The sequence below is a fragment of the Phyllobates terribilis genome, unplaced genomic scaffold (assembly GCF_046119375.1).
Source record: "Phyllobates terribilis strain yellow unplaced genomic scaffold, ASM4611937v1 Scaffold_13__5_contigs__length_258822181, whole genome shotgun sequence".
Classification (NCBI taxonomy): Eukaryota; Metazoa; Chordata; class Amphibia; order Anura; family Dendrobatidae; genus Phyllobates; species Phyllobates terribilis.
The window spans coordinates 92,037,520-92,061,304 of record NW_027362773.1 but is presented as its reverse complement, the minus strand read 5'-3'; the positions used below and the strand labels follow the sequence as shown (position 1 = coordinate 92,061,304).

The 23,785-nt window shown below is 47.0% G+C and overlaps 1 protein-coding gene across 3 annotated transcripts in view; it reads left to right on the top strand.

The window, feature by feature from the left end:
- OSBPL5 (oxysterol binding protein like 5) overlaps positions 1–23,785 on the top strand; it is a 227,944-nt gene that overhangs the window by 17,374 nt on the left and 186,785 nt on the right. The window contains exon 1 of one of the 3 annotated variants that reach the window (XM_073658192.1): positions 21,630–21,966. The exons of 1 other annotated variant lie outside the window; for it this stretch is intronic. The gene's annotated coding sequence lies outside the window, so the exon portion shown is untranslated. Of the gene's footprint in view, positions 1–21,629; positions 21,967–22,495; positions 22,518–23,785 lie in introns of those variants that run through there. One more of the 3 variants, XM_073658193.1, reaches the window with a different exon arrangement.

Sequence of the window (23,785 nt, the reverse complement as noted above, 5' to 3'; positions counted from 1 at the left end):
ACGTGGACAGGTGAATGTGACCAGGGACGGTACGGAGCCAGTTCACAACTTTTTATTGCTAACAGTTGTATTTAGCTTTGTGAAAGGACTGGCATAGAGGGAAACCCTATCTACCCTGCATGTCATTTCTCACAGGAAGTCCTGTAATGCAGCTTGTTGCAGAAGCAATGGCAGCCCGTCCAACATCAACTCGCCCTTGTCGGTGGTGCTTTGACACACACACACACATCTTTCTTTGCGCATTTAATTTATTGAATACAGAGTTCGACAATGGCCTGATCTGTAATGCGGTTTGAGAAATAGCATGCATAAGCATGGCCGATCCACATTAAAATAGCAGCCATAGAGTGTCCGGGAACCTTCCCCCACACTTTTCTTAGCCAGGGCTGCTTTTCGGCAGGGTTGGACAGGCCCACCAGAGAACCGGAGACTCCTCTGGCGGGCCCTGGCTTCTCCTTCAGGAGAGTTCATAATGCCGAGGTGAGGCCATGATGATGATAGAGACCACCATCTGCTTCGTTTTCTGTTACTTGGAATGCAAGTGCAAGTATGCAGCCAGCCACCCACCCACCCACCAACAGGCTGCAACACTAAACTGCCAGATTTCTGGGCTGCTTTTTGCACTTGAAATATGGCCTTTTAAGCTCGTGGAAGTGGAAGCTTTTCACAACCTCATGCCGGCGCCGGCCGGGTGTCCATACTCGGTCCCCAGCCGCCACTATATTTCCCGGTATCGCCTCCGCCTTCCACAAGCACGGGTCCCACAACATTACCCGTGCCCTCCCCAGTGCACTTACTGGGAAGGACCGCCTAACCACAAACACGTGGACAGGTGAATGTGGCCAGGGACGGTACGGAGCCTGTCCACAACTTTTTTATGTTGACAGTTGTATTTAGCTCGGTGAAAGGACTGGCATAGAGGGAAACCCTATCTACCCTGCTTGTCATTTCTCACAGGAAGTCCAATAATGCAGCTTGTTGCAGAAGCAATGGCAGCCCGTCCAACATCAACTCGCCCTTGTCGGTGGTGCTTTGACACACACACACATCTTTCTTTGTGCATTTAATTTCTTGAATATGACGCATCCCCTGGGCCGTGGGGTACCCGGTGCCGGGCCGGTAGATGCTGGGGGTTGTAGTCACAGTGGCGGTGACCCGGTCCATGACCCAGGGAGGTCAATCCAAGGGGAATTTATATGTATAGGTGTTAATGTCCGACTACGCCACCTGTGGAGTGCGGCCAATGGAGACCGCCGCTGCGGAACGGTCCTCTGAAGCTGGTGGTTTTGCAGCAAGGGTGGTATAACTCCCTACAGGAAGAGTTAGCTTCAGGGCAGTGTGTGGATGATGGTGGTTGTGCAGGGAGTCAGTAATAACCACAGAGTCAGTATAGTGCAGTCCCAAGGTCTTTACTCACGGTTATTGCAGTTCAAGTTACAGGTACCAGTGCAACTTCCCTCGGCGTGCTGCGCTTACTCAGTGAGGGGCTCAGTCCACCCCCAGATAGCTCCGGAGTACTTATCAGGACCCCCTTCTGTGTCCTTTCTCTGGCCTCTTCTCTGCACCTCACACCTAGTGACTCCAATCCAGTACCCGCGGGCCTTGGCGGGCGACGTATGTTCCATCCCCTGGGTCCTATGTGGCTACCTTCTCGGTGAGACTGGTGTGGACTTGTGGCTACAGGACATAAAGTTCTGCAGCCTCCGGTTTCTAGCTGAGACTTGCAATCTTCTACTAGTTGAGGGATCCGGTTCCCTTTATGTGGCCTGACCCCTCCACCTCCCGATAGATACGGGCGTACGGGTGGCCTTCTGCACGGCCCGTACCCCTAGGGTCCCTTCTTCTCCTGGAGTCTTCCTGCTCCCTCTCCTCTCTCCTTCTCCCAGACTTCGGCCTCACTGGCTAGGCACGCCTCTGGAGCAGAGCTTATACAGAGCCTCTGCTCCTGTCACTTCTCCTCCTCTGACTGACTGAACTCCTGATCTAAGATGGTTCCCTCTTTTATACAGCTCCCTTTCAAGTGCTCCCCTGATCTACGTCCTACACCCACACCCACTACATGGTTCCCGCTTACTGTGGTTCCCCCCACTCCAGCCAGGGATCAGGGACTGTGCTCTCCCGTAGGAGCAATCTCGCCCTGCCCTCTGAAATGTGGTGTAGTGAATGCAGGTGTTAGGGTCCTGAGCTGTACTCCTTCCTTACCTGAGGGTGAGATACCACACCTCTGGGTAAGATGCAGTACCTCTGTGGCGACTGAACCCTCAGGGGCGCCACAAATACAGAGTTGGACAATGGCCAGAGAAAGGTTAGCCCTCAGAATCAAATCCTCTGGTGGGCACAATGTTTTTCAATCTGAAACAGCTACTCAGTGGGAGTTGTATTTCACCACAGCCATATACTTTAGCTCGGTGAAAGGACTGGCATAGAGGGAAACCGTATCTACCCCGGCTGTCATTTTTCAGTCACCAGGTTCCGCCCATTGTCACACACGACCATGCCTGGCTGTATGTTCAGCGGTGAGAGCCACAGATTAGGCTGCTGTGTTACAGCTTTCAACAACTCTGCAGCGCTGGGCGGTTTGTCAATTAAGCATTAAGCATGTTATTTTCAGCACAGCCTGTTGCCACTTGGCCAAGGCAGTGCTGCAGTGCTGTCAGCTTGTGACTGATGTGGTCATTTCGGAGATGGAGGAGGAGGTGCATGAGCTGAACAATGTGATTACATTGTTGTTAAATTGGTGACGCTGTTTTTTATACTAAAGAAAGATCATATTGTTTTGTATTTTTTAAGTTTTTTTTTAAGACAAATGCATTCACCGGGAAATGTCATTTTAACATTTTCAACTTTAGCTGGCAATGTGGTGTGTGACACATCATCAGACACTTCTTGTTTTATTTATGAAGGAGGGACTCCGAAAGTCATAAAGCCTATTTTTATAGGGACATCAGACGGCCTTTACTATTCTTAAAAGGCCAGCAGTCGGCCCTAGCTATTGTTAGAGAGCCATCAGCCGGCTATGCTTTGTTGTTCCCATTATTAACAAGTGGGTCTACTATACAGTTATTGCGTATCCAGTTACTGCAAGGGCTGCCAAAAATTTGGACGCAACCCAATACCCCTTTGAAGAGACATAGAGGAGGGTCTCAGTAAAAAAAATGTTCCCATTATAAAGGAGCGGGTCTCCTATATGTGGCAATGCCCATGCTGTGACTGCAAGGGCTGCCAAAATTTGGGAAAAACCCCACTAAGAATTTAAAGACGCATAGAGCAGGGCCAAAGTAACAAGGTACGACATGTTCCCATTAGAAAGGAGAGAGTCTGCTATACAGTTATAGGGTATGCAGTGAGTCCAACGGCTGACAATTTTAGGAAAAACCCCACTAAGAATTTAAAGACACACAGATCAGGGCCACAGTAACAAGTATGACATGTTCCCATTAGAAAGGAGAGAGTCTGCTATACAGTTATAGGGTATGCAGTGAGTCCAACGGCTGACAATTTTAGGAGAATCCCCACTAAGAATTTAAAGACACACGGAGAAGGGCCACAGTAACAAGGTACGACATGTTCCCATTAGAAAGGAGAGAGTCTGCTATACAGTTATAGGGTATGCAGTGAGACCAACGCCTGACCAATTTTAGGAAAATCCCCACTAAGTATTTAAAGACACACGGAGAAGGGCCACAGTAACAAGATACGACATGTTCCCATTAGAAAGGAGAGAGTCTGCTATACAGTTATAGGGTATGCAGTGAGTCCAATGGCTGACAATTTTAGGAAAAACCCCACTAAGAATTTAAAGACACATAGAGCAGGGACAGAGTAACGACAAATTCCCATTAGGAAGGAGAGAGTCTCCCATAGTGTTGGCCTATGCAGTGAATGCAAGGGCTGCCAAAAAATTGGAGGTACTTCAATGCCCCTTGGAAGAGACGTGGAGGAGGGCCTCATAAAAATATGTTCCCATTAGAAAGGAGCGGGCCTCCTATACTTGTAATGCCCATGCACTAAGTGTATTGGCTGACAAACATTTACCCCTGGGGGGTATACATGAACATACTGTATCAAAATTTTTTTTTACGGGCATCATAAACACCCTTTAAAAAAATTAGGTGGGTGTTGCATCACGGACCACGGTCACCCTGGTGATATGGTGGTGGAGGATGAGGACAAGGAGGAGGACAAGAACAAATAGGCAAAATCAGGAAACGTATACCCATGTGTGGAATAACCATAAGAAAGAAAAATGAGCTGCACTCACAAGTCATTAAAAGCAGTATCTTTATTCCATAAGAATAAAAAGTCCGGCAAGCAGGGAGAGTGGGGAAGAAAAAAGCAGACAACAGCTGTTTCGCGTGAAGACGCTTCTACAGGTCTGGTGGTCAGGCTGGTCGTTTTGCCACCCCTGCTGATGATGGCCTGGCAGGTGGTGCAAATGGCCTTTTTGGGGTTATCGGCGGAGTCTTTAAAAAACAACCAGACTCAGGAAGACCTAACAGTTGTACTGGCAACTTCCTTCATGTTGGTGTTACGGGGAACGGTTGCCTGCCTTCTGTCTGCGGCCACCACACTGCTTCTTCCTGCCTGTTGGGGTGCTCTGCCCTCCCCCTGTGTGCAGCTGTCCTCGCTCTGCAAGTCCTCCTGCCAGGTTGGGTCAGTTACTATATCATCCACCACCTTGTCTTCCACTTCCGCACCCTGGTCCTCCTCCTGACTTTCTGGCAATTGTGTCTCATCATCGTCCACCTCTTGTGACACTTTCCCATCGTCGCCTTCGTGTGACCGTGGCTGCTCAAATATTTAGGCATCGCTACACGCGATCTCCTCTTGCCCCACTTCAAGTTGACCGGGCGAGAGGCCCGAATCTATAAATGGAAAAGTGAACAGCTCTTCAGAGTGTCCAAGTGTGGGATCAGTTGTCTCTGGGTACTCGGCATGGTGGGAGGAAGGAGGATCAGGGTGAGGAATATGCGGTCCAGACTCACGGCTACTGAGACTTGACCGTGTGGAAGACAGGGTGGTGGTGGTGGTGGCTAAGTGACTGGAAGCATTATCCGCTATCCAACCAACAACCTTTTGACACTGCTCTGGGTTCAATAGTGGTGTGCTGCGGTCCCCTAGAAATTGGGACAGGAAGGTCAGGCGAGAAGATGTGGGTGTTTGTTGTGGCACAATTTCGGCTTGCCCACGGCCTTGTCCTCGGCCTCTGCATGCACCATTACACCGTCCAGTTCCTCGTCCCTTGCCACATGCCTTGCCCATTTTAAATGGAAGACAGTATCTTCCACACTCACTACAAATGACTGAGTTTGGAGCGAACTTATATGTGATCCGTGTGACGGACAAACCACAGTTTTAAATACCTGGCCTGTAGGTAACTGTTTTGAACAGCAAACCCGTGTCAAAAACTTTGCTGACACACTGAAAGAAATTTTTAATGGAGGCCAGAAATGGCAGTATTTTCTGAAAACATATATGTGAGCTGTGTGACGGAGAAAACACAGTTTTAAATACCTGGCCTGTAGGTAACTGTTTTGAACAGCAAACCAGTGTCAAAAACTTTGCTAACACACTGAATTTTTTTTTTAATGCAGGCCAGAAATGGCAGTATTTTCTGACAATGTATATGTGATCCGTGTGACGGATTTTAAATAGCTGGATTTTTAGCGCTGTAATATGGAAAGGTACTGACTGTATTCTGCAGTGCCAACAAGCAAATGGCGCAGAAAAAACGTGTTCTCTGGATTGCTTTTTAAGCAAATTATGAGGATTAAGATGCAAAACAAATTATTCCTGGCCCCTGAGACCTGGGCCTATTTCTAGAAATATAACAGCAGCAGAAGGCAGAACTGCAATGGAGCCTCTTGTCCTATGTGCACTGCAGTCTGCTATATACACTGCCTGCCTGCCTATATACACTGCCTGCCTGATATCTCTGCAGATGGATTAGTTAGTCCTCAAAAGGACTGTTTGTTAAGATGGATATGTGTAATGTACATTTTTTCTCCCTACACTACCTAATACACGATTAAATCTCTCCCTAGCTCAGCAGCAGCTCTCCATACACTGTCTGATCCGGAGTGACTGTGACGAGCATGGCTGCGCCAGGTCTGATATAGACCTGATGACGCTGTGTGGCCAGCCAATCACTGTAATGCCACAACCAAGATGGCTACGGCATTACAGTGCATGGCAGGCAATTCCTGCATGTTCATTGGCTCTCTAAAGAGCGCCAAACATGCAAGGAGGGGACCCGAGTTCCCGCCTGAGCAACCCGGAAATACTCGCCGAGCATCTTGAGCACCATGATGCAAGGGCGAGTACCGAGTAGTGGCGAGCACATTCACTCATCACTATTCTTCAATATAAAAAGTGAAACTCATATATTATATAGAGTCATTACAAACAGAGTGATCTATTTCAAGTATTTATTTCTGTTAATGTTGATGATTATGGCTTACAGCCAATGAAAACGCAAAAGTCATTATCTCAGTAAATTAGAATACCAACAGCTTGAAAAATTATTTTAAAAACCGTAATGTTGGCCTACTGAAATGTATGTTCAGTAAATGCACTCAATACTTGGTCGGGGCTCCTTTTGCATCAATTACTGCATCAATGTGGCAATGTGGCATGGAGGCGATCAGCCTGTGGCACTGCTAAGGTGTTATAGAAGCCCAGGTTGCTTTCATAGCAAGCTTCAGTTCGTCTGCATTGTTGGGTCTGCTGTCTCTCATCTTCCTCTTGACAATACCCCATAGATTCTCTATAATAGATTCTCTAAGGGGTTAAGGTCAGGCGAGTTTTCTGCCCAATCAAGCACAGTGATACTGTTGCTTTTAAACCAGGTATTAGTACTTTTGGCAGTGTAGATGACGCGCCCCCTGGGCCAGTGCTGTTAGGGATACCCGGAGCCGGATCAGATGGGGGTTGTAGTCTCCGAGTGGCTGTGACCCGGTCCGTGCCCAGGGTGTCAAACTCAGTGTGTGGCAGTCCTTATGATGTTACTAGATGTTCTTTTGTGTCGACTACGCCACCCGTTGATTTGCGGTCAAAAGGCCGCCGCTGCAGCAGGGTCCACTGAGGCTGGTGATGTGTGTGCAGCTTAGGTAGTATAACCCCCAACGGGAGGGGTATAGCCTCAGGGGGTCAGTTGCAGAGGATGGGGGTTGTGGTGGTGCAGCGAGGATGAAAATGAGACTCAGAGTCGGGCTGTGCAGTTCAGGGTTTTTACTTACTGCAGTTGTTCTGGTCACTCCGGCCTTGAGTGACCACCCGAGCCGTGCTGCGTCCACCAGGTCCTGGACTCGGCCAACCCCCAGGTGATTCTGGAGCGTGGTCCTGAGCTCCCTTTCTGTCCTGTCCTCTTCTCTGGCCTTCCCCACCAGGGATCCACCTATGTCCGGCTCCCTCGGGCCTCTTGGTGGTAAACCCTTGTCTCTGGGTTCCCTGACCCTATTCCTGGTCTGCCTTCCGGGTGGATTTAGTGGGTGATCGTGGCAGATCGATCCTGCCCACGACCTCCGGTTCCTGGCTAAGGTGTGCTGTAGCCTCTGCCAGCTTGGGATCCGGTACCCTGTTGCCAACTCTTCACCCTCTGGTCTAATTTGGGCTCTTGGAGTTCCTTCTTTCTCCCCCTCTGGGTCTTTCTTTCTCCTCTCTCTCTCTTGGCCTTGGAGCTGCTCTTCTCCTCTGCTCTGCTTCTCTGACTCAACTCTGACAGACTGACTCACTCTGCAAAAGACCCTGTACTAAGATGGTGCCCACCTTATATACTCCCTCTATGTGTGAGCTCAGGTGACCAGCACCCAATGAGCTCCTAGCACTACCCAGACTGCTCCCCCTATCTGCCCCTACACTACTGGGATGTTCCACCCCCCTCCCACTCCAGCCAGGAACAGACACTGTCGTACCTGCACATTTCTCTAGTGGGAGTACCATCGGTCTGTTCCTCGGAAATGGGATGTGTGTAGTGCATGCAGCTAACTGAGCTCAGTTCCACACTCCATCCTTACCCGGGAGTGGAATATCACACCTCTGGGTTGAGGTGCAATACCCCTGTAGCAGCCGAATCCTCAGGGTGCTACATAGACAGCGGCCAAGTCCTGCTGGAGAATGACATTTCCATCTCCAAAAAGCTTGTCGGCAGAGGGAAGTGACGCGCCCCCTGGGCCGTGGGGTACCTGGTGCTGGGCCGGTAGATGCTGGGGGTTGTAGTCAGTGGCGGTGACCCGGTCTGTGACCCAGGGCGGTCAATCCAAGTTTATTTATGTGTATATGTTTTATTAAAGAGTCCGACTACGTCACCTGTGGAATGAGGCTAAAGGGGGCCGCCGCTGCAGAACAGTCCTCTGAAGCTGGTGGTATTGCAGCAAGGATGTTATGACTCCCCACAGGAAGAGTTAGCTTCAGGGCAGGGTGTGGATGTTGGTGGTTGTGCAGGGTGTCGTAGTGCAGTAATAACCACAGAGTCAGTATAGTGCAGTCCCATGGTCTTTACTGATGACAATTAGGCAAGCCTGGACTGGGGTACTGGCTAGAGGTAAGAGCCCGGTCAGCCTGGAAGCAAACATAGAGTCCTCCTTGCCAGGTGAAGTTGTAGGCCTCCCCTTCTCACTATACTCTTTGGCTTTGCTGCTTGTAGCTGTGCTATAGCCCACGTCCCTGAGTGTAACGTTCTGTGCTCACCCGTATGGCAGGCAGCTCGGGCCTTGCTGGTGCGTCGCTCCCTTGCGGTGGTGCTGGACCCTGCGGTGCTGCTGAGCCTCCGGGCGTCTGATGGGGCCAGGAGACCTGCAATCTCCTGCCCTACGGTATCTGCTGCTGGACCTTCCGTGCCCCACAGCCTCGGACTCCGGTGTCGGGTCCTCTGTGTTTCTTTAGCTAGGACGAGCTACCTCAGCTCCAGTCCCTAGCTCTTGTCTCCTCGATGTCCTAAACTCAACTCCTGACACTCAGACTAACTAACCCCGCCCCCAGATTCCAGTTGCCAAGGGGAGGGGACTCCCCTTGCTGGTCTGGAGCCAGGAAAGTGTTGCATGTTTAGTATCCCTGACTAGGGGATCCCTGCTTGCTTCCAGGCATGGCACTACCTCTTTTTAGGGAGGCAAAGCCACTGTGGCAACCGGACCCCTGGGGTGCCACAGAAGTATGAGGTGCTCTAAAATTTCCTGGTAGACGGCTGCGCTGACTTTGGTCTTGATAAAACACAGTGGACCTACACCAGCAGATGACATGGCTCCCCAAACCATCACTGATTGTGGAAACTTCACACTAGACCTCCAGCAGCTTGGATTGTGGCCTCTCCACTCTTCCTCCAGACTCTGGGACATTGATTTCCAAATGAAATGCAAAATTTACTTTCATCTGAAAACAACACCATGGACCACTGAGCAACAGTCCAGGTCTTTTTTCTCCTTGGCCCAGGTAAGACGCTTCTGGCATTGTCTATTGGCCATGAGTGGCTTGACACAAGGAATGCGACACTTGTAGCCCATGTCCTGGATACGTCTGTGTGTGGTGGCTCTTGAAGCAATGACTCCAGCAGCAGTCCACTCCTTGTGAATCTCTCCCAAATTTTTGAATGGCCTTTTCTTAACAATCTTTTCAAGGCTGCGGTTATCCCAGTGGCTTGTGCACTTTTTTCTACCACACTTTTCCCTTCCACTCAACTTTAGATTAATATGTTTGGATACAGCACTCTGTGAACAGCCAGCTTCTTTACAAATAACCTTTTGTGGCTTACCCTCCTTGTGGAGTGTGTCAGTGTCTGCCTTCTGGACATCTGTCCAATCAGCAGTCTTCCCCCTGATTGTGGATCCTATTGAAACAGACCAGGGGACCTTTTTAAAGGCATAGGAAGCCTTTGAAGGTGTTTTTTGTTCAATATTCTAATTTACTGAGATAATGACTTTTGTTTTTCATTGTCTGTAAGCCATAATCATCAACATTAACAGAAATAAACACTTGAAATCGATCACTCGGTTTGTAATGACTCTATATAATATATGAGTTTCACTTTTTGGATTGAAGAACTGAAATAAATTAACTTTTTGCTGATATTCTAATGCTGTGAGAAGCACCTGTATATGTGATGAAGCATTGAATGATTTGGACATTATAAATAAGATGGATTTCATTTTAGTCCGCAGTTTCTTCGTGGCATTTTACATGCGACATTATGGAATCATACAGCGAATATGTAAATAGTATATGTATTTGTATATATGTATAGTTATGTGTTTTATACTGTTTTTAAGATATGTTGTTTATCCTATGAGTCAGACTGTTGCTGTGACAACCAGAATGAGCCCCTGGGAGGAGGAAAAGAGCTCTTATCATGAGAACTGTATTAAGTAGGGTCATTCTGTCTGTATACTAGAGCTGTATGAATTCTTTGACGGCTTGAAAAAGGCCAACTATGGCCGAAATGTTGCCTGCTGTGTCTTCCTGTGATGTTTTTAACTGACATGGAATAAAGAACAAGATTTTATCAAGAACCTGCTGTTTTGGTGCCTTGGCTTTCTTGAACTTTTATATTGCTGCTGGGCAACATTGAGTTTCAGCTCCCTCCAAAGTTTTTCTATCGGTTTCAGGTCTAGGCCACTCCAGGACCTTGAAATGCTTCTTACGGAGCCACTCCTTAGTTGCCCAGTCTGTGTGTTTCGGGTCATTGTCACGCTGGAAGACACAGCCACGACCCATCTTCAATGTTCTTACTGAGGGAAGGAGGTTGTTGGCCAGAATCTCGCGATACATGGCCCCATGCATCCTCCCTTCAATATGGTGCAGTCGTCCTGTCTCCTTTGCAGAAAAGCACCCCCAAAGTATGATGTTTCCCCCACCATGCTTCACGGTAGGGATGGTGTTCTTGGGGTTGTACTCATCCTTCTTCTTCCTCCAAACACGGAGAGTGGAGTTCATACAAAAAGTTTTATTTTGGTCTCCTCTGACCACAAGACGCCTCCTCTGGATCATCCAGATAGTCATTGGTGAATTTCAAATGGGCCTGGACATGTGCTGGCGTGAGCAGGGGGACCTTGCGTGCCCTGCAGGATTTTAATCCATGATGACATAGTGTGTTGCTAATGGTAATGTTTGAGACTGTGGTCCCAGCTCTCTTCAGGTCATTGACTACATCCTCCCATGTAGTTCTAGATTCCTGACCTTTCTCAGAATCATCCTTACCTAACGAAGCGAGACCTTGCATAGAACCACAGACCGAGGAAGATTGACAGTCATCTTGTGTTTCTTCCATTTTCTAATTATTGTGCCAACAGCTGTTGCCTTCTCAACAATCTGCTTGCCTATTGTCCTGTAGCCCATCCCAGCCTTGTGCAGGTCTACAATTTTGTCCCTGGTGTCCTTAGACAGCTCTTTGATCTTGGCGAAGGTGGAGAGGTTGGAGTGTGATTGATTGTGTGGACAGGTGTCTTTTATATGGGTAACGAGTTTAAACAGGTGCAATTAATATAGGTAATGAGTGAAGAGCAGGAGGACTTCTTAAAGAAAAACTAACAGGTCTGTGAGCGGCATATTTCTTGATGGTTGGTAGGTGATCAAATACTTATTTCATGCAATAAAATGCAATTCAATTCTTTAAAAATGATACAATGTGATTTTCTGTTTTTTTTTATTTTTAGATTCTGTCACTCACAGTTGAAGTGTACCTACGATAAAAATGACAGACCTGTCTATTCTTTGTAGGTGGGAAAACTTGCAAAATCGGCAAAGTATCAAATACTCATTTTTTCCACTAATATACAGTACAAACCAAAAGTTTGTACACACCTTCTCATTTAAAGATTTTTCTGTATTTTCATATCTATGAAAATTGTACATTCACACTGAAGGCATCACAACTATGAATTAACACATGTGGAATTATATACTTAACAAAAAAGTGTGAAACAACTGAAAATATGTCTTATATTCTAGGTTCTTCAAAGTAGCCACCTTTTGCTTTGATGACTGCGTTGCACACTCTTGGCATTCTCTTGATGAGCTTCAAGAGGTAGTCACCGGAAATGGTTTTCACTTCATAGGTGTGCCCTGTCAGGTTTAATAAGTGGGATTTCTTGCCTTATAAATGGGGTTGGGACCATCAGTTGTGTTGTGCAGAAGTCTGGTGGATACACAGCTGATAGTCCTACTGAATAGACTGTTAGAATTTGTATTATGGCAAGAAAAAAGCAGCTAAGTAAAGAAAAATGAGTGGCCATCATTACTTTAAGAAATGAAGGTCAGTCAGTCTGAAAATTGGGAAAACTTTGAAAGTGTCCCCAAGTGCAGTTGCAAAAACGATCAAGCTCTACAAAGAAACTGGCTCACATGAGGACCGCCCCAGGAAAGTAAGACCAAGAGTCACCTCTGCTTCTGAGGATAAGTTTATCCGAGTCACCAGCCTCAGAAATCGCAGGTTAACAGCAGCTCAGATTAGAGACCAGGTCAATGCCACACAGAGTTCTAGCAGCAGACACATCTCTACATCAACTGTTAAGAGGAGACTTTGTGCAGCAGGCCTTCATGGTAAAATAGCTGCTAGGAAACCACTGCTATGGACAGGCAACAAGCAGAAGAGACTTGTTTGGGCTAAAGAACACAAGGAATGGACATTAAACCAGTGGAAATCTGTGCTTTGGTCTGATGAGTCCAAATTTGAGATCTTTGGTTCCAACCACCGTATCTTTGTGCCAAGCAGAAAAGGTGAACGGATAGACTCTACATGCCTGGTTCCCACCGTGAAGCATGGAGGAGGAGGTGTGATGGTGTGGGGGTGCTTTGCTGGTGACACTGTTGGGGATTTATTCAAAATTGAAGGCATACTGAACCAGCATGGCTACCACAGCATCTTGCAGCGGCATGCTATTCCATCCGGTTTGTGTTTAGTTGGACCATCTTTTTTTTTTCAACAGGACAATGACCCCAAACACACCTCCAGGCTGTGTAAGGGCTATTTGACCAACAGAGAGAGTGATGGGGTGCTACGCCAGATGACGTGGCCTCCACAGTCACCAGACCTGAACCCAATCGAGATGGTTTGGGGTGAGCTGGACCGCAGAGTGAAGGCAAAAGGGCCAACAAGTGCTAAGCATCTCTCGGAACTCCTTCAAGATTGTTGGAAGACCATTTCCGGTGACTACCTCTTGAAGCTCATCAAGAGAATGCCAAGAGTGTGCAAAGCAGTCATCAAGCTACTTTGAAGAACCTAGAATATAAGACATATTTTCAGTTTTTTCACACTTTTTTGTTAAGTATATAATTCCACATGTGTTAATTCATAGTTTTGATGCCTTCAGTGTGACTGTACAATTTTCATAGTCATGAAAATACAGAAAAATCTTTAAATGAGGTGTGTCCAAACTTTTGGTCTGTAATATATATATATATATATATATATATATATATATATATATATATATTTATATTTATATATATATATATATATATATATATATATATATATATATATATATATATATATATATATATATATATATATATATATATATAAAAGCTTACTTACCTGTATTACTGGGCTCAGGCTCAATCTTCTGCCAGCATTGCATTAATAAGGGAAAGAAAAGTAAGGAATGTTGTAAGCATTAGATGACCCTCCGTTTAAAGGAGAACTCCAAAGAAGAATGCAAAATTTCCTGCTGACCCTTAACCCTCTTTCCTTTTGCTTTTGGGTGAAGTATCTAATTAAGCAATTACCTGTTAATCACAAGCCAGAGCTGGGTTGCTGATGTCAACTGTATTTCCACTGGCAGCTCAGGCAGGAAGGGTCAGAAATATGAATAACAAAGGTGCTACAAAGATCTCCAAAAGTGTATAAAGAGATGTAACTTTTGGACTTCTTCAAAAGTAAATTTAGAGTGTACTTTTTTTCTAGACAACTACATAAAGAGAAAATAATCTACTGAAAAAAATAAAATTCTGACTGCCTGCAGTTACCACTAGATGGAGCTCATTAGTGGATTTGGAGCATAAACAATCCCCAGATCTCCCTCTAGTGGAGATTGCAGATAGAATGTGTAACGCACACGCTCGGGCTGAGCGGAAGGAACAGGCCAGGAGCGTGTTCAGACAGGACAGACAAGATACAGGAGCGGGTCTAGGTATGCAGCCCCTAGAAGGCGGAAGGAACAGGCTAGGAGCGTGTTCAGACAGGACAGACAAGATACAGGAGCGGGTCTAGGTATGCGGCCCCTAGAAGGCGGAATGAACAGGCAAGGAGCGAGTTCAGACAGGCCTGGAAATACAGCCTCCAGGAAAGGCAGGCAAGCAAACACAGAAAGGGACCTGGCACGTTCAGAGTGAAAGAGCACACTGAATGAAACACAATGCTCAGGCAGGGTTTCTTGGGAGGAGCTGGGTTAAATACCAGATGACAGACAGCAATAGGCTGAGGACGCACAAGGGGTGTGCCCGCAGCAAGTACAAGAAACAGGAAGTGATCGGGCGCCGCCCTTAAGCAGCAGAAACAGAGGCAAGCAAACAGCATGGAGGGAAGCCAGGCTAGCAGACTGGACTGGAGATCAAGTGCGCCGCCAGGTATGTTACAGTACCCCCCCCCCCTTATGCTCCCTCCTCTTCAGGCCTGCCAGAATGTTCCGCAGGGAATTCGAGGGCCAATCCTTCACTTCAAGGAGATCACTTCCACTGTCCACAGGAAAAACTGGTCTCATCTGAGTAGCTAGGATGCTACCTCCTATCCAGCCATCCTCAGCAACAGACAAAATGGGTGGAGTACCAGGAACAGTACACAAGGAAGTCTCTCTCCACATATTTTCAGGTGGCACCCCAGAGGGTTCAGGAGACAACTGGAAGTCCTCCGCCGGGTTGGAGGGGTGCAGAGACTCGGGAGTAACCTCTGCTTCGGAGTACACTAGGTCGGACTCGCTGGAAGAAGCGGGCGAGGTATCAGGTACTGAGTATAGGAGAGGCCCTGTCCATTCGCTATCAGGTAGCACCCCGAAGGGTTCAGGAGACAACTGGAGGTCCTCCGCCTGGTTGGAGGAGTGTAGAGACTCGGGGGTAACTACCGCTTTAAGGTACCCATTGTCAAGCTCACAGGACGGAGCGGACGAAGTATCGGGTACCGGGTGTAGGGAAGTCTCTCTCCATTTGTCATCAAGTGGTATCCCGGAGGATTCAGGAGGCAACAGGGGGTCCTCCGCCAGGTAGTAGAAATGCACAGACTCGGAGGTAATCACTGCTTCGGAGCACCCTTGGACAGGCTCACCGGTTAAAGTGGGTGAAGCATCAGATACCGGGTGCAGGCAGTCCTCCTGTGTGGATTCTGGGTGGGCAGTAGTCTCTTCGGGCAGGAGAACTGGTGCGCTACCCACGCACATTACCCGTCGGGGCTGCTCCGGGATACCGGAAAATGAAGCTTCAGCAGGGACCTCAAGGTTGAGATCAGGAGGTCTTTGGGAGGACAGACCCTGGCGAGACGGCTTGCCTCTACGCCTAGCATGTCTGGACTGCCTCTTGAGGTTGGGAGAAGTATTCCGGAGAGCGTAGTCATCCTGTGTGGATTCTGGGTGGGCAGTAGTCTCTTCAGGCAGGAGGACTAGTGTGCTACCCACACACATTACCCATCGGGGCTGCTCCGGGATTTTGGGAAGTGAAGCTTCAGCAGGGGTCTCCGGGTTAGGGTCATCAAAGACCATTAGAAAGGCCACCAGGAAGGCCTGAAGGTCCAGGAGGATAGGATCCTGTGTTTCCCATAGGAGGTTGATCCATTCCAAGGCATCACCTGCTAGGTTAGACATAATGAATCCCACCTTAACCCGATCGGTGGGAAAACAAAGAGGGTAGAACTTGAAGTGTAGCAAGCATTGCTCCACAAATACACGACTCAGTCTTGGATCCCCATAGTACCGTGGCGGATCCGCAGGAACGAGTGCTGATAGATCCATCTGGACAGATGCGTAATTCGCCTGGGACTCAGCTAAAAGAAAAAAAAATTTTTTAAAATTTATTTTTAATGCACGTATTCGCTGGAAAACGTCTCAGAAAGCGAAGGCCGCGGGGCTCAACGGGAACCATGGCCTGAGCATGCTGTAACGCACACGCCCGGGCTGAGCGGCGTGTGCGTGTATATGTAGTGATTCCACTGGACCGTGCCGGAGAGTGAATGCCTGGAGTGGCGTAACTAAGTATTCACCCGATCCGACCAGGGTCGCACGACGGCATACGACGCCAGTGCACCAAGGAGGAACCGAGCAGAGGGACCAGGTGCTACTCCAGGACAGACCCCGGACACGGCTGTTGACCCACACCGGGGAATACAGGAACAGACAGGTTAGGCTGGCACACAGACTGGTGGGTATAGGCAGGCACGACTGGTATGCAGGCAGGCTGGTATGCAGGCAGGGGGGTACAGGCAAGCACGGCTAGAGTGCAGACAGGAAGGCACTAGCAGGTTGGAACACAGGCGGGATAGGGCCCAGTACACACTGGGACTCAGGAACAGAACCACAGATGTGGCGGACAAACACAGCAGAGTGAGGCCGCCCAGAGTGGTGAGCGAGAGCAGGGCAAGACGAGACTGCCGGAGCAGCGAGCAAAGGGTCAGAGCAGAGCGAGACTGCCGTAGCAGCGAGCAAAGGGTCAGAGCAGAGCGAGACTGCCGTAGCAGTGAGCAAAGGGTCAGAGCAGAGCGAGATGGCCGGAGCAGCGAGCAAAGGGTCAGAGCAGAGCGAGACTGCCGGAGCAGCGAGCAAAGGGTCAGAGCAGAGCGAGACTGCCGGAGCAGCGAGCAATGGGTCAGAGCAGAGCGAGACTGCCGGAGCAGCGAGAAAAGGGTCAGAGCAGAGCGAGACTGCCGGAGCAGCGAACAAAGGGTCAGAGCAGAGCGAGACTGCCGGAGCAGCGAGCAAAGGGTCAGAGCGGGGCGAGAACCACAGGAGCGGAGATCGAGGCAGGGCAGAGGGGACAGGGCTCTGTTCATACAGAACAGACAGGAAGGGAAAGGCAGAACCAGATACCCACAGGGTACTTGCAGTGAAGTAGCGAGTGGACCATAAACTCACAAACGGAAGTACAGTGACAACTAACAGGAGTTAGGTACGAGTTCAGACTCTGCAGAAAAAGGAAAGGTACGGACATAGAGAAAAACAGGAAACAGGCTAGAAGAGTATTCAGACAAGAACAGACACAGTAGCAAGATACAGGAGCGGGTCTAGGTATGCAGCCCCTAGAAGGCGGAAGGAACAGGCCAGGAGCGTGTTCAGACAGGACAGACAAGATACAGGAGCGGGTCTAGGTATGCAGCCCCTAGAAGGTGGAAGGAACAGGCTAGGAGCGTGTTCAGACAGGACAGACAAGATACAGGAGCGGGTCTAGGTATGCGGCCCCTAGAAGGCGGAACGAACAGGCAAGGAGCGAGTTCCGACAGGCCTGGAAATACATCCTCCAGGAAAAGCAGGCAAGCAAACACAGAAAGGGACCTGGCACGTTCAGAGTGAAAGAGCACACTGAATGAAACACAATGCTCAGGCAGGGTTTCTTGGGAGGAGCTGGATTAAATACCAGATGACAGACAGCAATAGGCTGAGGACGCACAATGGGTGTGCCCGCAGCAGGTACAAGAAACAGGAAGTGATCGGGCACCGCCCTTAAGCAGCAGAAACAGAGGCAAGCAAACAGCATGGAGGGAAGCCAGGCTAGCAGACTGGACTGGAGATCAAGTGCGCGCTCTTGCACAGTGGGAGATGGACCACTATGCAAGGACACCGCCAGGTATGTTACAGAATGTTATTGAAAGAGAACTTCCTCCCCCTTTAATAAGTAATTAAAGGGGATGTCCACTACTCGGACAACCTTTTCTGAATTCCTATGTCCCCCCCCCCCCAAAAAAAATGTAACACTTATACTCGCTTCCTGTGCCAGAGCCGTTCCAGTGGTGTCAACATTGGCTCTCCCAGGGATTGTGTGACATTGTTATGTTACGCTATGCCTGCTGCCAAATAGCGCTGGCTTCATTCTCCTCTCCTATGGACAAATCAAGACATCCAGAGGAAGTGAGAGAACAGCCGCAGCTTTCACTTTCTCCGGATGTCAAATATGTCCTTAGGAGAGGACACTGACACTGCTGGAATTGCGTTGACACTGGAGGTAAGTATAAGCATTATCACTTTACTGGAGGGAAACATAGGGATTCAGAAGGGTTGTCCTAATACTGGACAAACCCTTTAAAAGAGCTGTGCTGCTGTACCCGAGAATGGCCACTACATAATGTATGGCGCTATGGTGTTCCAGCACGGTACACTCTTTATTTCCAGCTGCAGTATAACCTGCAAACTGCAGACTTTTGAGAGTTCCTGATGTTGATTCCCCAATCCATCAGATAATTAATATATAAGACCTGGACACCCCTTTTATTTAGCACAGAACAGACCCATTTAGACTTAGATATGAATGTTCCCTTTAAATTGACCTTTTACACCTTCAGAGCAGGAATGAATGTGTCACATGGATTTATGTCATTCTCCATCAACTAAGGAATGTGGTCCTCAGAACTGCGGGGGTCATCACAACCCTGGACCAGACCTCAGTCACAGGACAATAAAACTTTCACACTCCTTATCTATGAACTGCTAACATATTTACAGCCAGAACTGTTTATCTCTCTCACATAGTAATAGCTCGGCTTTACATCACCTGTCTCATCTATTGCATTATTTATGTGTCCTATTGTGTATAAATATGTGATTCTTCAAATTTTGTGTTATACTATGCCTGATGAAGAGGCCTGAGTAGTCTCGAAAGCTTGCAGCTTGTTACCATCTTTTCAGTTAGCCATTAAAAGGTATCAACCACTAAGGACTCTCAAATCTAAATATTTTTAAATTCATCAAAATCAATATAAAAAATATATTTGCCCAGTGTTCCCTACTTGGAGAGGCCAGCGAAATCCAAATCCTGAGTCTGCTTCTAATCATCGTGGCCATGTACTGCGAATACTGGTTTATATAGACACGTGTACTGCATATACACAGTTTATATCTGTAGTGCTATTATGTTGTTTACCACAGGTCAGATTCGGCCTGCTATTTACCTTCACTGCATAGAGATGGCGCTCTTTCAGAATGGAATTACACATTGCTGAGGGCATTTATGGTGTGTTGCATAGCAACCTTGCAAGAAAATGAAAAAGCTGAGCGAACATTTAAGAGCAGAAAAAAAAAATCCACATTTATAGAAGTGAGGGAAGAGACGGAAGCTTTCAATAATGTGTCCTGGCCTTTTTGAGAGTTATCAGATAAGCAGAAAAAATTGGGACATCTCTATGAATGAAATAGCTGCAAAGTATTTAAAGGGAAATGGACTCCGGGAATGACTCAAACTGTATTTATCATCGTTTTGTGAAGCTTGTCGGCATCATTAGGACATATATTACTGATATTTGTATATTACATAAAATATTACATAAAACAAAAATGAAGCCATGGATTTTGTGATGTTTTAAAAGTCACACGGTGCGTCTGACCGAATCATCCAACATCAGGTCTTCACTAATGTCCTTGCGGTTAAATGGCTGTGAATCCCAGCAGCAATGTACCAAAATCTAGCTTAAAAGCTAAATATACAATATGTTTTCAATCTATATTATATTGGTCCAGTACTTCAGAAATAAGAAAACGAAGCCACTTTGTAAAAAGCCTTGATTAAAACTTACCCATCATTTTGTGCTCATAGATCCTATGCAGATCCATGTTTCCATGGTTACAGACTACAAACAAATCCTGTGTAGTCTGATCCTACAATCATGTTTTACACCTATTACTCTGTCTGCTGGACCTGCAAACAGTAGAAGAGAATAACATGATTGCACAGGGTTTGTTTGTAGTCTGGAGATATATAGGCTCCATAGGAACTGCAGACACAAAACGGTAGGGCATTTTTACTCAAGACAATTAGCAAAATTGCTGTATTTTTTTTATTTATTTTAGATGCAATGTTACAAATAGTTTCAAAAGTAAATATACCCTTTTTAAAACTTTTCTTTGAAGAGTAGGAGTCAAATAAGCATTTCTGCTAGATCAGCAAACTCCACAGCAATGTCCATCAGTTTTAGATTGTTTGTCACATTTGGATCGTAATTACTAATATTTGGAATATCGAATTAAGGGCATTTAAACCCAGCCATAGAAATGCCTGGGAGTTTTGCTAAACTCCATCACTTTTCCAGTCCAGTTCTTATCCTCGCAAAATTATTTTCAACATCGATCCAAATTGCTAACCCACGAGGTGACTTACATATGTATACATATACCTTACATGTAGCGCCAGAGATTCTAGAAGACATCCCATTATAAATATGCACTACATGGGCAAAATTATTAGGACACACCCCATTGCCCCCTGTGAATAACATCCAGCCCTGTTGCTACTGATGTATAACATCCGACCCCATTGCCCTTGGTGTATAACGTCCAGCCCCATTGCCCCTGGTGTATAACGTCCAGCCCCATTGCCCCTGGTGTATAATGTCCAGCCCCATTGCCCCTGGTGTATCACATCTGGCCCCATTGCCCCTGGTGTATAACATCTGGCCCCATTGCCCCTGGTGTATAACATCTGGCCCCATTGCCCCTGGTGTACAACGTCCAGCCCCATTGCCCCTGGTGTGCAACATCCAGCCCCATTGCCCCTGGTGTACAACATCCAGCCCCATTGCCCCTGGTGTATAACATCCAGCCCCATTGCCGCTGGTGTATAACATCTGTCCCCGTTGTCCCGAGCAGGGGTCTGAGTGCTGAAGAGCAGAGGGTAGAAAAATCACCATCGCTCTGCTGACCCCATAACTGCAGAGTCCAGATCTCCTCTGGTATCCGCACAAACTCTGCGCCTTCGCTGGGAGCTTCATGGCCGAGCAGCTGCATGCAGCCGTACATCACCAAGCACAATGCTGAGTGTAGGATGGAGTGGTGTAAAGCAGCCACCACTGAACTCTGGAGGAGACGTGTTCTGGGCAGTGACGGATCGCACTTCTCTATCTGGCGTCTGATGGAGGAGTCTGGGTTTGCTCAATGGCAGGAGACCATTACCCGCCTGACTGCATTGTGCCCACGTTAGTTTGGTGGAGGAGGGATATTGCTATAGGGCTTGTTTTTGGCGTTTGCCAAAAAGTGACTGGAGATCTTAATGCTTCAGCACAAGACATTGTGGACAATTGTAGCTTGCTTTTTTGTAGGAACAGTTTGGAGAAGGCCCTTTTCTGTTCTTCCCCCATGACGGTGCCTCAGTGCACAAAGCAAGGCCCATAAAGGAATGTTTGAGGCAGTCTGGTGGTAAAGAACTTGACTGCTTCACTCAATGTCCTTTACTGTTTTTGTGGGTGAAACCGCCTCCAGGTCCAAGATATTTTTAGGAGCGTCTATACGTGCTGCCATAAGTTTCCATAAATGGTACCTACATTCAGCTAAATGCATTTGCCAGGCAGAAGCCATAACTTGATTTGATCTGTCAAGATAATTACTAATGTAGAAATCTATTGGGAAATTGCTGTTTAAGCAATAAACTTTATTATGGGATTAGGATAAGATACGGAGCAGATAATAGGGATCCTGCGGTCACGTCCAGCGCCCTCTCCCCTCCACATCTCATCCTCTGACATCAGATTTCTGTAGATGTGCTTCCTCCTCCTGCTGTCCCTCTGGGCTTCTGCTGTCTACACTCCACATTCTGCCACAGACATCGCCCGCTCTTTGCTGTAGAAGCTGCTAGTTCTATATCTGAGGAGACTGTACAGCAGGAAGGGAAAGTGAAAAAAGACTGGGCTGTATTACTTCCAGGCTGCATCCTCTGGAGGAGAAGGCATAGCACACAGGGCAAGGCAATGATCTGCAATGATGTTCCTGTTTTGGATACTCAGTAACATCAGGAAAACTGGCAGCTGGGCAGTGCCCTGATGCCCTAATGTGCCACTAGATCCTGCCCTTTACTGACAAGGTAAGAAATAAGAATCCATTCTCCTTTTCTTCCTTTCCTGCTTCTCCGGTGACTCGAGATGCTGAGCACACTGTTTATTCACCATTAACTGTTGCTGGTACCTTTTATATTAGAAGATAATAGTGATGCAAGAAATGTGACGGTAATTGTAGGAAGAAGGACGTAAACAATGGCTGCATCCACGACAGAGGCAGATAGTGAATGGCCGGAGGTACACTAAGGGTTGTGGCGAAGGGGAGAGCAAGGGTTGTACAAATGTCTGTGGGTAAATGACCATAGAACGAGGTTGTGAAATGTGCACATAACAGTTTACACAACTTCATCATTAGCGGGGTTTATGAATGGTTAAGAGGTGTTGTGGAGGGGCTGTACATAGCTCATGGGCATATCCGGCATAGACTGAGGGGTATGAAGGGGATGGGTGATATGTGGACATTACAGATTATACATCTTCGTAGTTGGGATTGAAAATATGACCATTGGATGTAGAGGGGTGCTGAAAGAAGACCATAGCGGATAATCGGGGGTGCTACAAATGACCGTGGGATATAGTGAGTGATATAACATGCAGACACAACAACATAACTTAGTGATGGGTTGGTCAAAGGTCATAGCATATAATGAAGGGTTGTAGAAATGACTGTAGGGGATAATGGGGGTTTGAGAGGTGCATATAACAGTTGTGTGACTGTCCATGGTGTAGAAGGAGAAAGGCGTTGATCTATTTTCTGTTCGCTATAATGTGGGTTGTAAGAATGACCATAGGCTATAATGGAGGTGATATGCATTACCAAGGGATATAGTAGAGAATGTGTTGTGAATGATTTATGGAGCTCAATGAGGGTCCTGTAACAATTGGATCTAGTGGGAATTGAATGATTTGACCATTAGGTATAAGAGGAGTCACAAAAGTGAGTATTGGTTATAGTGGAGGTAGAAAATTGACTGTGGGGTATAATAGATGTTGGACAAAAGATCATTAGGTAAAGGGGGGGTCATAAAATAAGTTGTGCAATTGAAAATAGGTTATAGTGGAAGTTGTCATAATGACTATTAGTTATAGGGCTCTACTCCATCCTAATGATAAGTGGGTAGGTAAAAAGGGGTTAGTGTGAATGACTACAGGATATATTAAGAGACTGAGCAGGTAAGAGTCATACGACATGGGTATAATGGGAGTTGTATTAATGGCTATGGTGTATCATATACATTAATGACTATGGGGTACAATGGCGTAACTCGTGTTCGTAGACCATGTAAAATTTCAAACAGGGCAACCAACTATCACGCGTCTTTAACAATTGGTGGAGAAAGGTTGAATTCGATGGGCCTAGGTCTTTTTTCAACCTATGTAACTATATTTATTAGTATTGGTCTTCTCATATGGGCCAAAGGGAACTTATGGATCATCATCTAGGCTCCAGGACTCAGGTGCGACTGCAACCCCTGCACCCACTATAGTTACACCCGTTAGGTTATAGTCGGGTGGCTGAGTGACATTGCCATTAAATGTGTATCATCCATATGGCCCTGAAGAATGCTGGGAAGTTTTACTACTGATTTTACTGTACTAACAACTACGGCATGTATTGGGCGTTGTACTAAAGATTATTTGGTAACGTTTTGGAGAAACTAAACTTTTGTCATAGTAAGACTTAGCTCACAACTGCATTATCTTTTCCATTTTTTTTGTTACGTAATAGGAAAAGTGATAATGACGGAGTGCCGCATCTGTCACATGATGGACATCAACGGCACCCGACAGACCCCACTGACTTGTAATGGGGCTCTGTTGTGTTTTGTCTGATTCTCCGTCATT